The sequence below is a fragment of the Pinus tabuliformis genome, chromosome 9, assembly GCF_031772625.1.
Source record: "Pinus tabuliformis cultivar Carrire ecotype Pingquan chromosome 9, CPIR1, whole genome shotgun sequence".
Lineage (NCBI taxonomy): Eukaryota > Viridiplantae > Streptophyta > Pinopsida > Pinales > Pinaceae > Pinus > Pinus tabuliformis.
Genome location: NC_142307.1, coordinates 588,635,871 through 588,648,487, shown reverse-complemented (window position 1 = coordinate 588,648,487; position 12,617 = coordinate 588,635,871).

Below are 12,617 nucleotides of genomic sequence, written 5' to 3'. Positions count from 1 at the left end.
CCGGTACTTAGGTGAAGGAACCCGGGACAGGTTCGAGAACCCCACCCCCGGGTGCGGGAACCCGTGCAACATAGCCATTAACATTTAGTATCAAGAAATGGAAAGATATGAATATACGTATGCCATTAACATTTGATACAAAGATATGAATATAAATATGCCATTAACATTTAGTATCAAGAAATTAACGTGTGAAGAAATAAGTTGTTAATAGTGAACTGTCAACGAACAATAAGTATTAAGTTATTGAACTATCAATGAAGTTAACTTATTGAAATGATCAAGGAACAGGAAGTAATGAAGCTGAACCATCAAACAAGTATTGAACCATCAACTAGTAATGAAGTTGGACCATCCAGGAACAAGAAGTAACGAAGTAAAAGATGATGTTATAAGGGGGCAACCTCCCATATTACTCCAAGGGGATAACCTTCAATTAGTTCACATATATTAGCATAACTCTTCCATGCTTATGATATCTTATTTAAAGAGTATAAAATAAAGAAGGAAAAGAACATAGTGGATGTGGGATTATTAACATGACTCTTACATATCATGGCAAAGGAAAGGAAGGCAAGCTCATTTTGGAGCTAGATTAAATGAATAAGGCAAAGTTGGTTGCAAAACAAATCTCTCTCTTGGACAACACATTATCAAAGGAGACAGTTTCAAATATGTTCTTCCAACCCTTGGTCCCTTGTTTGTTAGGCTACATGTGAACGCATTGGACAATGGACATTGGAAACACGTTTTACTTCTGTTGCAGCTATAAATTTAATTACTGTAACATTCAAAGATAACCTGTCATTCAAAGATAACCTGTTTGGCAGTAGGTCCCAGCTCTGAAAATAAGTACATTACAGGTACGGGCTAAAAAATTTAGAGATGCATTAGGCTTCACTTTGTACTTGTCTATTGTGGGAGTTGGAAAGAAGTGGAAGTATTTTGATGCGAAAAGTGCTGTCTTTTCATAGGCTAGTATTTCAGAAACACAAAAACGTTCTTCATATGATTTTGAATTCTAGTTTAAGATTACTACCTCATATTTAATATAGTCGTAACTGGCAATCACATACGCTCAACAAGCTCCTCGTGAATTTTAAATCTTTTGTGTCTATTTACATAATGTAATTGTTTTGAGTCGGTGCCATATTTAAAGATATCCCAAAATATTCCCGATTGGAAATGACATATTTTAAAGTCAGGAAACATCAATATCCCTCGAAACTCAACTTACTATTATTTTTGACCGGCGATGCTGGTTCGTTACATTGTTAGTAGAGGGAGATTGGTCTGACTGTTGAATAAATAGAGCCCTTGGATTCTCCCTTGGAATGAATATTGCATTTGCATCAGAATTACAAAGTGCTTCTTCAGACCCATTGTAAAATGATACCTGAAACCCACAAATAAAGATAATAAATAGATAATAAATTAGTGGAATATAGAACTGCGAAAACTAATATAGCCTTTTTTCGGGTTAGGTAGAAGATCTATGTTGATGTTATGTTTTCATTGTGTATTATAGGAAAAGAATCGGTTGATTCTAGTTTCAAATTTGGTATAGCCTTTTTTCGGGTTAGGTAGAAGATCTATGTTGATGTTATGTTTTCATTGTGTATTATAGGAAAAGAATCGGTTGATTCTAGTTTCAAATTTGGTATGTGTATTAAATTTTTTTCAATTACTAAAATATTCAGATGAAAAATTAGTATAGTTATGTTTTTTTTAATATTTAAATGAAAAATTAGTATGGTTGTGCTTTTCCCAAAATATTTAGATGAAAAATTAGTATAGTTATGTTTTTTTTATAAAATATTTAAATGAAAGATTAGATTGTAATTTTGAAAAATTTAATTGGATTTAAACTTATAATTTATAATTTTTTTATTAATATTACATCTTTAATAGATGATTTAACATATTGAATTCTTTTTTAGTTTAAGTTTTTCCTATCTATAAAATTTGAAATAAAAATAACTTTGAAAAAAAATTGATCACTTCAAATTAGAAGCTTTAAGCATTTGTCTACCACATTTTATAATTGAAAAATAAGAAAAATTTACATGATAGACTAAATAATGATAGCTAAACACAATAAAAGTAAATGTTCAAATTGAAAACAATTTATCCCTTACCTTGGGACTATCTGATTTAAAATTGTATGCTCGAGATCGCATGTGATTCCTCGATCTTTGAGAAATATGTCTTGGAGTTAATGAAGATATCTTCCTTAATTGAAGAGTTTTATCAATAACCTATCAAAACATAGAAGTATGAAGTTTGTTATAAGATACAAATACAAAATTCTAGAAACTAAAACTTAATTATAACTTGATGTGTGCGAGGAGGATATCAACATTTGTCCCAACTATTTCAACTACACTGAATTAACTTTTTAAACCAATTTTATTTTACTAATTCATTCATTATATGTGTCTTATTTTTGTATTTTTAAATGCCTTACCTAGTATCCTTTATCTATCATCATTCTGTTTTGATGAGTATTTTTTGCTTATAATGTATGCCTTTTGCTAACCCTTTGACCTCTAACATTAATGTGAGTTTACTAAGGTCATGCCATTGTTATCAAGCTTTAGTTTTAGATGGTTGTTAGATGTTCAAAAGGTTAAACTAATTCAATAAATACTAGGTAAGTGAATAGTAATTTTTGGTATTCTTTTTCTCTAAGAGATATATTACTAAAATTTTATTTGGAGAATCTTGCTAGTAAGGTTGTTTTTATACATAGTTATACACATATTATGCAAGGTTATATTTTAGAATTTTGTTTGCAACAAAAATGTAAGGTCTCTTAGTTTCTCAAATCTCACGGGGTGTCTCTTGTTTGTATTTGTCTAGAAAAAGTGTACTAACATGTTAATATCTCCTTTTATAAAATAGCTATTTTGTGAAGAAGATTTTAATTATTTGACATTTTGATGATGAGTGAAATGTTCACTAAAAAAATATTGACAACAAATCTAATTCAAATAGAATAAAAAATTAAATGAAAATAATCTTAACTATTAAAATAAGTCCAAAAAATAGAACAATTAAACAATTCATATGTCAAATTGTAAATGCCTCCATTTTAATATAATAAATAAAAATAATAATCTAATTTCAAAGTCACAACCCAATGTGTATTCCATCACACACAATATTACAAAAATAAAAAATAAACATAGATATTTAAAATACTTTAACATATAGATATAGCCATCATAATCACTTAGGGACACATTTATTGACACTTACAAACACACACACAAACACACACACACATATATATATATATATATTTTAACTTTTTGAACATTTTTTTTGTCTCGGGCGTTCGAAAAGTCAAAACACACTTAGCTCAATGTTAGGCATGTGTAAGATGTGTCCTAAAAGTGTATAATCCTAGAACAATGAAAGTCTAAGTGTTTGATATGTTGGACACAAGATACATAGAGGGAGGAGAGTGTCCAATATCCTACATTTAAACTTCTATGAGATAAACAAAACATTAACATTGATTCTATCACGTATTATCGTACTGGGAATTTAAACCATATCATGTTCAACCATCTACAAACAATTTTATTTCAAAAACAATCTATTGCCCTATTTGTTTATTAAAAGATTTGCATTAGAGGTTAAAAATGGTATAAGCCTTCTTTTGACATTATGTTAACAAATGGTCAATATACAATTAGTTAACTTGGGAAAAAATGAGCATCACATTCAAGGAAGATAAATACTCAAAAATGAATATAGGAAATTAGTTTATATGTTGAAAGTTTAAATGGAAGCGATATCTAGGACCTTGAGCTTATGTAGACCTCATCATTACTCTTAAGTCTTATCCATAATAATTTGGATCAACAATAACTTGAGTTACTTGCAGGTCATACTTAATGAGAAAATGAATCAATCAACTCACTTTGACTTAAGTTTAAGTTAAGAAATTGACATAAAGAAAAAATCTCAAAATTTTGTTAGAAACAAAATGCATGTTGTCAAGACCACAATGATTTGTTTTCATCATTGTAACTTGCAAATGTCCAACAAAAGACTTCCAAATAATTTTAAATCACTCCAACAAGGCATTTTCACACCAAAATCAAGATTGAAAGTGAGTATTTCAAACAAAGAGTGGGTTGTCAAATGGAAATAATTGTGAACATCAAATTCAAAAAAAAATTTAAACCCCCCATGTAACAACATTAGGTAGGAAGTTTTTCTTTTTCTTCTCATACATGACTCTAAAGTCTATAGTTTATAGTTCTATGGTTTATCATGGTCCATTTTGATACTATGTATTTTTTATGATTGTGTTTTTTGTTTTTGTTTTGGTGCATATGGTGGAGGATGCTACATATATTACATTGTAAATCAAGATTATTATATATAGGAGTCAAATAGCTTTTAAACAAGAATCCTTCGCCTACATGAACAAGTAGGGTTATTTAGCCTACATATCAAAGTTGACTAGGTCAATCTTGAAGACATGTAGTAATACACTAAAAGAACAAAGCATGGCCTTAACCATTATTACGAGTACACTACTAATACATATGTATGGACCATGGCCACATGTACAAATTACACAATTTCAACATCCCCCCTTGCATTGAATAGGGGGCCATGAAGAGAAGTCATTACAAAGGATTTACTTCACCCATTGAATGAAGCAAGGGGATATGGATGAAAGTATTTATAACATAGGATTCACTTCCCCCCTTAATGTTGAGTAAGATGCCGATCCACCTCCCTTAAAGTTCATATGGTTTATACCAACATTGTTCCACAACTTAGTGATGATGGTGTCAATAGAAAGTACCAGCAATGTTCCACAACTTAGTGATGGTGGTGTCAATAGAAAGTGTAGTGAAGTTAATGTTGGGAGTTGGGCTTTTGAAAGCGATGAAATGCAAAGCATCTAGAGTAAGCTAACATCATAAAAAAAAAACATTGCAACATGCTAATTGATTGAAGGTACAAAGAGTGGCTCAAGTTGTCCTTGACATTGAAGTGGCTAAAAATAGTACTCTAATAAAGGCCAACATTATAATGTGGAAAGTACAGATCCATTGCAAAAAAGTGAGATTCATCTGTGTAAGATTCTATAAGTTGTGTAGTGAATCATGTGGACTGTGAGTAGAATCTACATTAAAGAAAGCACAAAGCTCCCTCAAACGAATAGGTGGTTGTAGGTCCACAAGTGTAACTATGAACCAAATCTTGAGATAGAGCCTCACAATTAGTGGAAGCATCCATTATAAAACTACCAACTCTTGGAACATGAAAAATACTTCCCAATGTGATGTAGTTGATATCAACACATCTCAAAACCAGTGAGGCCCAATATGCATAGTATGTGCACCATAAGAAAAATCCTCAATAAGAAGGTACAAAGAATGGCTCAAGATATCCTTGAGGTTGAAGGGTTAAAAATTGGTACATCTAATAAAGACCAACATCATAACATGGAAAGAACAAATCCATTGTAAGAGACCAAGATTCATTCTTGGAAGAATTTGGAGGTATTGTAAGAGATCTTTTCAACCTATGAGTAGAAGCTTCATAAAAAAGGGTAAGAAAGCACATAGCTTCCTCATATAAATAGATATTATGAACCAAAGCCTAGGATATAACATCACAATATGTAGAGTGCATCCACTACAAAACAAGTAACCCTTGGAACATGAGAAATGCTTCCAAATGTTGTAGAGTTGCTATCAACACATCTCAAAACTAGTAAGGCCATGAATAGTGCACTGCCATATGTGTACCCTAAGAAGAATTTTCAATAAGAATGAAACAATCGAAGAAAATCATGAATAGGGTCTCCATCAAAGATTGTATTTATATCATAAGTGTCATATAGACAATATATTGGAATATTTTTTCATGTACTTGATCCAAAAAACTTGAAATACAAAATTGATCAAGGATTTCACACAATAGTTCAAATCCATATTTAGAGTGTATAATTAGATGTGCATTATAAATATTTTCAACATTGTTATCTGGAAGATGCCTAATGCAAATTGTTCCTCCTACAAGCACTTCAATACATTAAAGTCAAGGAAAGAAAGACTCGAAGATACAACTCTTCATATTACAATCATTGCATATATAGTTATTCTATATTGCCAAAATGTAAGTAGCTCTATTGAATAGGGGAAAGATCTATTATGAGGTCATTAGGTTTAACATAGAAGAAGGCTTATTAAAGTTCTTAGGGAATTCTTTATAGAGACTAAAGAAGAAAAAAGTACCGTCCAAGAAAATTGCATCATATTTTTTTGTTTTTGTGGTAGCATAGGACTTAGCCGAAAGCATAACCCTATAGAAATATTATTGCAAAGAATGAAAAAGAAGATAGAGTTGGATTTGAATAGATGAGAAAAAAAAACCTAAGAAGGAAGAATCAATTTTCTAAAGAGGATAAAAATCCTTACAAATACATGAGGAACCGTAGAAGAGCAACACAATCTAAGAGGGTTATTAAGCATATATATTAAATTTGATTATAAAGAAGAAAAGCCATTATTGCAATTACTAAGGATAAATATGGATGGATTGTGGCCACTTTCACATATTACATCAATAATTCCAACACGATCTACACATTTCATAAAATTAGCAAACCTGACTAATAAATGGATTGCTGAATATCATTAACACAGAAAATATTATTCTAAATGGAATGTTGTGTTCATCTCATGAAAAAAAACCACCAAAAGCATTGGTTTCATAAGAAATAAATTCTTGTTAAGAAGATCACATCCCACATAATACCCTTACTTCCCATTCATCCTTTTCTCTTTGAACACACAACTTTGTAATGTAGGGGAGAAAATAGAGAATATTAAACTTAATGACAACCCATCACAACCCAAGTCCAAGACTCGTTGGCCACTTCACAATCCTAAATACGTGCTTAACCAATTTAGTCTTGTGACAAACCACACAACAATTAGTTCTTAACCTATTGTGATGCAATTAATCCTTTACTCCTAAATTGTCATGAAAAAATGACCTCCAATTAATTAAGTATTAAAAGAATAACAAGTCTTCAAAATATTAGGAAACATTTGGAGCTACCTTGATTTGTAATGTTGAACATTCCACTTATATTTAAGGTGATTGACCATTAAGCACATTTGAAATCCTTATTTTGTTACTCCATAAATGGCTATTCATAATACCATTTGTTGGGGGGTCTATGAATGTCCAAACCTAGTTTCAGTAAACCATCTTTTTAAAATTGTTTGGCATATTGTTGTAAAGATACGTTGGTCAACTTCCTAAAGCCTTTGATAATGATTTAGAGCTCATCGAGAGAGCTACATGCCTATGTTTTTGTCCCACTAATCATCCTACACGTGAAAACTTTTATTTGCTAACCATTTTCTAGCAAGGGAGGGACTAGCAATCATCATTCTAATTCCATCATGCAAGTTTGAATTGATTATGTAGATAAATACCATCCTCATGCATAATCCACATAGTCTTGCATAGATTTGAAAGGATTTGGCCACAATGATGTTAGTATAGAGAAATATTTGTGATTTCAATTTGTAACTTTGAAATTTTCAAACGATCTAATATAGATCACAAATATGATTTTATGTATAATCATTAATTTGCCGTGTTAAACTATGATGTCTAGATTTCATCATTGATGTTGTAAAATAATGTCTATTCTAATGTTCGAATGATGGACTTTTGATGAATGGATACAATGTCTAATAATTTCTTGTCAAAATTTAAATATCATAAATATATTTGTATCTCTTAGTTTTTTTCCAAGTTTTTGTTGACCCTTGTGTGTCTATGTTGACTCTTTGTCTTTCCAAGTCATTTGAGTAGGAGGTAGGTTGCTTTATTCTTTACTTTAAAATCAAGAGACTTTGAAATGAGTAATAAATCCAATCAAAATTAACTAACTATAACATCAACATTCAAATAAATCATTACAAATATACTTACAATCTAATCACATAATCCATGTGTGAAATATTCAAAACAATAAAATCCCTCAAATAGTATTGTTTACTAAACCCTCTTGGTATTCATTGCATTCCCATAGCTTCCATTTCATAAAGTATGATGTGAGGTTAAAATGGTAGTCAAATATTTAATAAATTTGCTTCGCATAGAAGTGAAAACAATTTTCAAGGTAAATAAAAGGAATTTTGAAGGAGAGTTAAGTAAGTAATGTTGAGTTGATTTGCTACGACTCTAACAACAAACTCATTCTAAATTTCCAAATTTGTTAATAAATACAATGTAGGTCCTAGGCTTCTATGTTTTTCCATGTGTTTGTCATTCTTCCGTGTGTTGGAAAGCTAACAAGTGAAAATATCCAAAATGCACCACTAAACAAACCTCAAATTACACGAGATATTGGAACTTGTGAGAAGGTTTGTGAGGGAGAAGCGAACTTGTATGAACATCAAGAACTTGAAGAGGATCAGCCGGAACCAAATAATGAGAAGGCAATCGGGGGCAGCAGTCGAAAGCCAACTTCCACAAGATCAACTGGGGCATGTAAACCCAAATCAAGCATGATACCGTGGGTCATATTGAGTGATCCAGTGATTCAAGCACACAGGGATCATATGACAGAACATGCGATCATATGCAAGCTTATGGGGTTATGGCCAACACAGAGGGCGCTACATGTCTAGATAAGGAGCCATTGGAAGCCAAACGAGGAAATACACTTACATCTAGGTTCTAAGGGCTTCTTCATAGTGGTGTTCACGAGCCTAGAGGATAAAGATAGGGTGTTTGAAGGAGGGTGATATTTTTACGTTGCAGCGGGACTCTATATGAGGCCATGGATGATGAATTTTGTCCCAGAATATGAAACATTCACATCGGTGTCAGTATGGATAAGACTATAATCCCTTCCTCTGGATTATTGGTGACCAGAATCTTTGAAAACAATAGGCAACAGGCTGGGACATTTTCTAAAAATCTCAGATGGGACTCTAAAAGGAAAATACACTTCCTTTGCCCGAATATGTGTGGAAATGGACTTATCTGGAGCCCTTCTGGAAGCGATAATTTTAGAAGTATGTGATGAAGAATGGGTGTAGACGGTGGACTATGAGCACATCCCAATTCGGTGCCGCAAATGCCATGAACATGGGCATTTATTCAGAGACTGCCCAATAAACAAGATGGAAGGAAATGTAAAATCTACTGAGGATAAAAATCACGAGGGTTTCACCAAAGTTGGGAGCAAAGGGAAAGGAGGCAAACACCCACAAAAGAAGATGAATGAGGATCAACATTCAAAACACAATCAGTTCAAAATCCTAGAGGAAGAAGAGGGCAACAAGGAAACTGTCTAGGAGATGGAGCAAACAAACAATGAGAAGGATAAAGAAACTGACATGGAGGACATCATAGTAAACGACCAGAAAAAGGATGATCTACCAAGTAGTATGGAAGTAAGTGGGGACCATGAGATGACTCCAAGTGAAGAAGGAACACAGGACCATGAATTACAGGAAATTTTAGATAAGGAAAATCTCGATCTAGAAAAAATTTTGGAGCAAGGGATGACCATAGGAGTGGAATCCCTACCTAAGGAGGATTATGACAGGGTGCAACAACTCTTTATTTGGAGATCACAAGCGAAGAGTGCAAGAGTCAAAATAAATCATGATAGCCCGGAACATAGTGGGGTCAAAATGTGGATAATGTACATGCACAATCTTCAAAGAACTCAAGAAGGAAAAGGGGAAGAAAAGATAGAGTGAACTGCTAAACAAATGTGGAAAGCTACTGATTAACTCAAGTAAGATGAAATATCTTACCAACTATTCCTTCAATAACCTTTCTTAATGAAGCTTACAACCTGGAATATTAGAGGCATAGGAAATAGAAGGAAATGATGAAATCTTAGTAATATAATGAAAGACGAGAAACCATATATGATTTTTATTCAGGAAATGAAATCTTTGATGGGCAAGATCAGAAAGATTCACAGTAAGTGGCTAATCAACTATGAGTATCTAGAGGTTAAATCATACAACTCAGTGGGGGGGATTCTTATGCTATGGGACCCACTTAAATTTGGGATCTTGGATGCTGAAGCATCAAGGAACTATCTTTTTGTGGTTTGTCAACCTGTAGGTGATAAGGAAATATACATGATCACAAATGTTTATGGACCTCAAAGGAAAGTAGACAAACTCAATCTTCTCACCTCCCTTGAGGATCTAAGAGCAGGACACCCCAATATGCCCTGGATAGTTGTAGGAGATTTCAACATGATAAGATCTCTCTCAGAGAAAAAAGGTGGTATTAGATAGCTAGGAAGAGACTCCATGGCCTTTTAGAACTTCATAACAAAGATGGGGCTTGTGGATAGAGAAAAAATAAATGGAACTTTCACTTGGAACAACAAGAGGGGAGGAGACTCTCAAGTCACCTCCAAACTTGACAGATTCATTATTTCAGAGGACCTTTTTCTTATAGGCCCTGCCATGACAGCTTCTATTCTACCTTTTGGAGGATCAGATCACTGGCCTGTATAGCTGGAAGCCACCTTCATGGGTAAACCAAGAAACAGACCTTTCAAGTTTGAGAATGCTTGGCTCACTCACCCCAATTTCAGCAGTAATATTGAAAAATGGTGGAATGAGGATCTGAACATTCAAGGCACTAAAATGTACATGCTCCAATAGAAGCTCAAGCACATCAAATCCAAACTTAAAGTTTGGAATAGAAAAGATTTTGGTGATATCTTCAAGGCCAAAAGAGAAGCTGAACAGAAGCTCAAGGAGATCAATTAGATCAACATCACAGATGGCTTTAACGAGGAGAGGCAAAAGTCAACTGACTCTTTGCAAGAAGTATGGGAAGAGTGATACTTGCAAGAGGAAATCTTCTGGAGAAAAAAATCAAGGATTTAGTGGATCAAAGAGGGAGGAAGGAACACAAAACTCGTTCATAGATCCACCATGGCTCACAGGGCACACAACAGAATCACAAAAATCAGAGATTCTCAAGGAAGAGAGATTGAAGCCCATAATGAAATGGAATCAATCCTGGTACAACACTTCCTCAACATTGCAGAGGAACCTCTAGAGGATAGATCCAGGTTCATTGACCACTTTACTCAGTTCATCCCCCAGTTGGTCACTAGAGAGGACAACCATAATCTGAATAGGCCAGTGTTGGAAGAGGAGGTCAATGGAGTGATCAACGAAATGCAAAATGAAAAATCTCTAGGCCTGGATGGGTTCAATGTAGACTTCTTCAAAGCCTATTAGGATACAATCAAACAGTATATCCTTGAGGCTGTGGAAGACTCAAGAAAATCCAAAAAGGTTCTGAAGGCTCTCAATGCTACCTTCATAGCTTTAATCCCAAAACAAGAAAATGCCATGACTCTGGATGGTTTTAGACCCATAGCCTTACGTAATGTGGTGTAAAAAATTATTTCCAAAGTGATAGCCGATAGACTTAACCCCCTTCTACCTTCTCTCATCTCGGAGGAGCAAACAAGCTATGTGGAAGGAAGACAAATCCTCAATAATATCATCCAAGCTCATGAGGTGGTGCATTCTTTCAAAAGCAACAAATAGGGGGGCATGATCATTCAGTTGGACCTTGCAAAAGCCTATGACAAGTTAAGTTGGCCTTATATAAAAGCAATTCTAAGAGCATACAGCATCGACTAAAATTGGATAGGATGGGTTATGGCACTTGTCACCACAACCAATTTTTCTATACTACTTAATGGAGTGCCATCAAGAACCTCCATACCCTCCAGAGGACTCAGACAAGGAGATCCGCTCTCACCTTTCCTCTTCATTGTCATGATGGAAGGGCTAGGCAGAGCAATTAAAATGGCAAATGTTGAAGGACGCATTCAGGGTATCAAGCTCACCTTGGATGGAGTGGAAAACACTCATCAACAATTTGTGGATGAAGCTATGCTATAGGGCATACCCACAGTCAGGGAAGCCAGAGAGATTAAACAAATCTTAAACGACTTTGCTAGGGTAGAAGGCACAGAGGTAAACCTCAACAAATCCAAAGTCTTTTTCTTTAACACTAATATTGCTATTTAGAGAAATATTATGAGAATCCTTGGTTTCCAAATGGAGCAGCTACCTTCCAAGTATCTGGGAATACCTCTCATTGACAAACCTCTCAGCAAGAAAGTATGGGAGCCAATATTAAATAAAGGTTAGAAAATGGACATGCAGGGCACTAAAATTGGCAGGGCGCCTAGTGCTCACACAAGTAATCTTGCAGGCAATTCCCATCTTCATGTTTTCAGCTCTTCCAGCTCCTAAAGGGATTAAGTAGCAAATTCGGAGCATTAAAAGCGATTTTCTATGGGGCAAAGGAGAAGAGAAAAAGAAGTGGGCCTTAGTTGCTTGGGACAAGATATGTATGCCCAAAAGCCATGGTGGCCTGGGGCTTCAAGGCTCTGAAACCCTTAATAGAGTTTCGGGAGCCGAACTTTGGTGGCATTGGATTAAGGAATCGACAGCTCCTTGGGCTAAGATTTGGAAGCAAAAATATGCAAAGCATTGGCAGGAGAAGGATCACATCAAAATGTCAGGGCAAATCAGAGGCTCCCATAT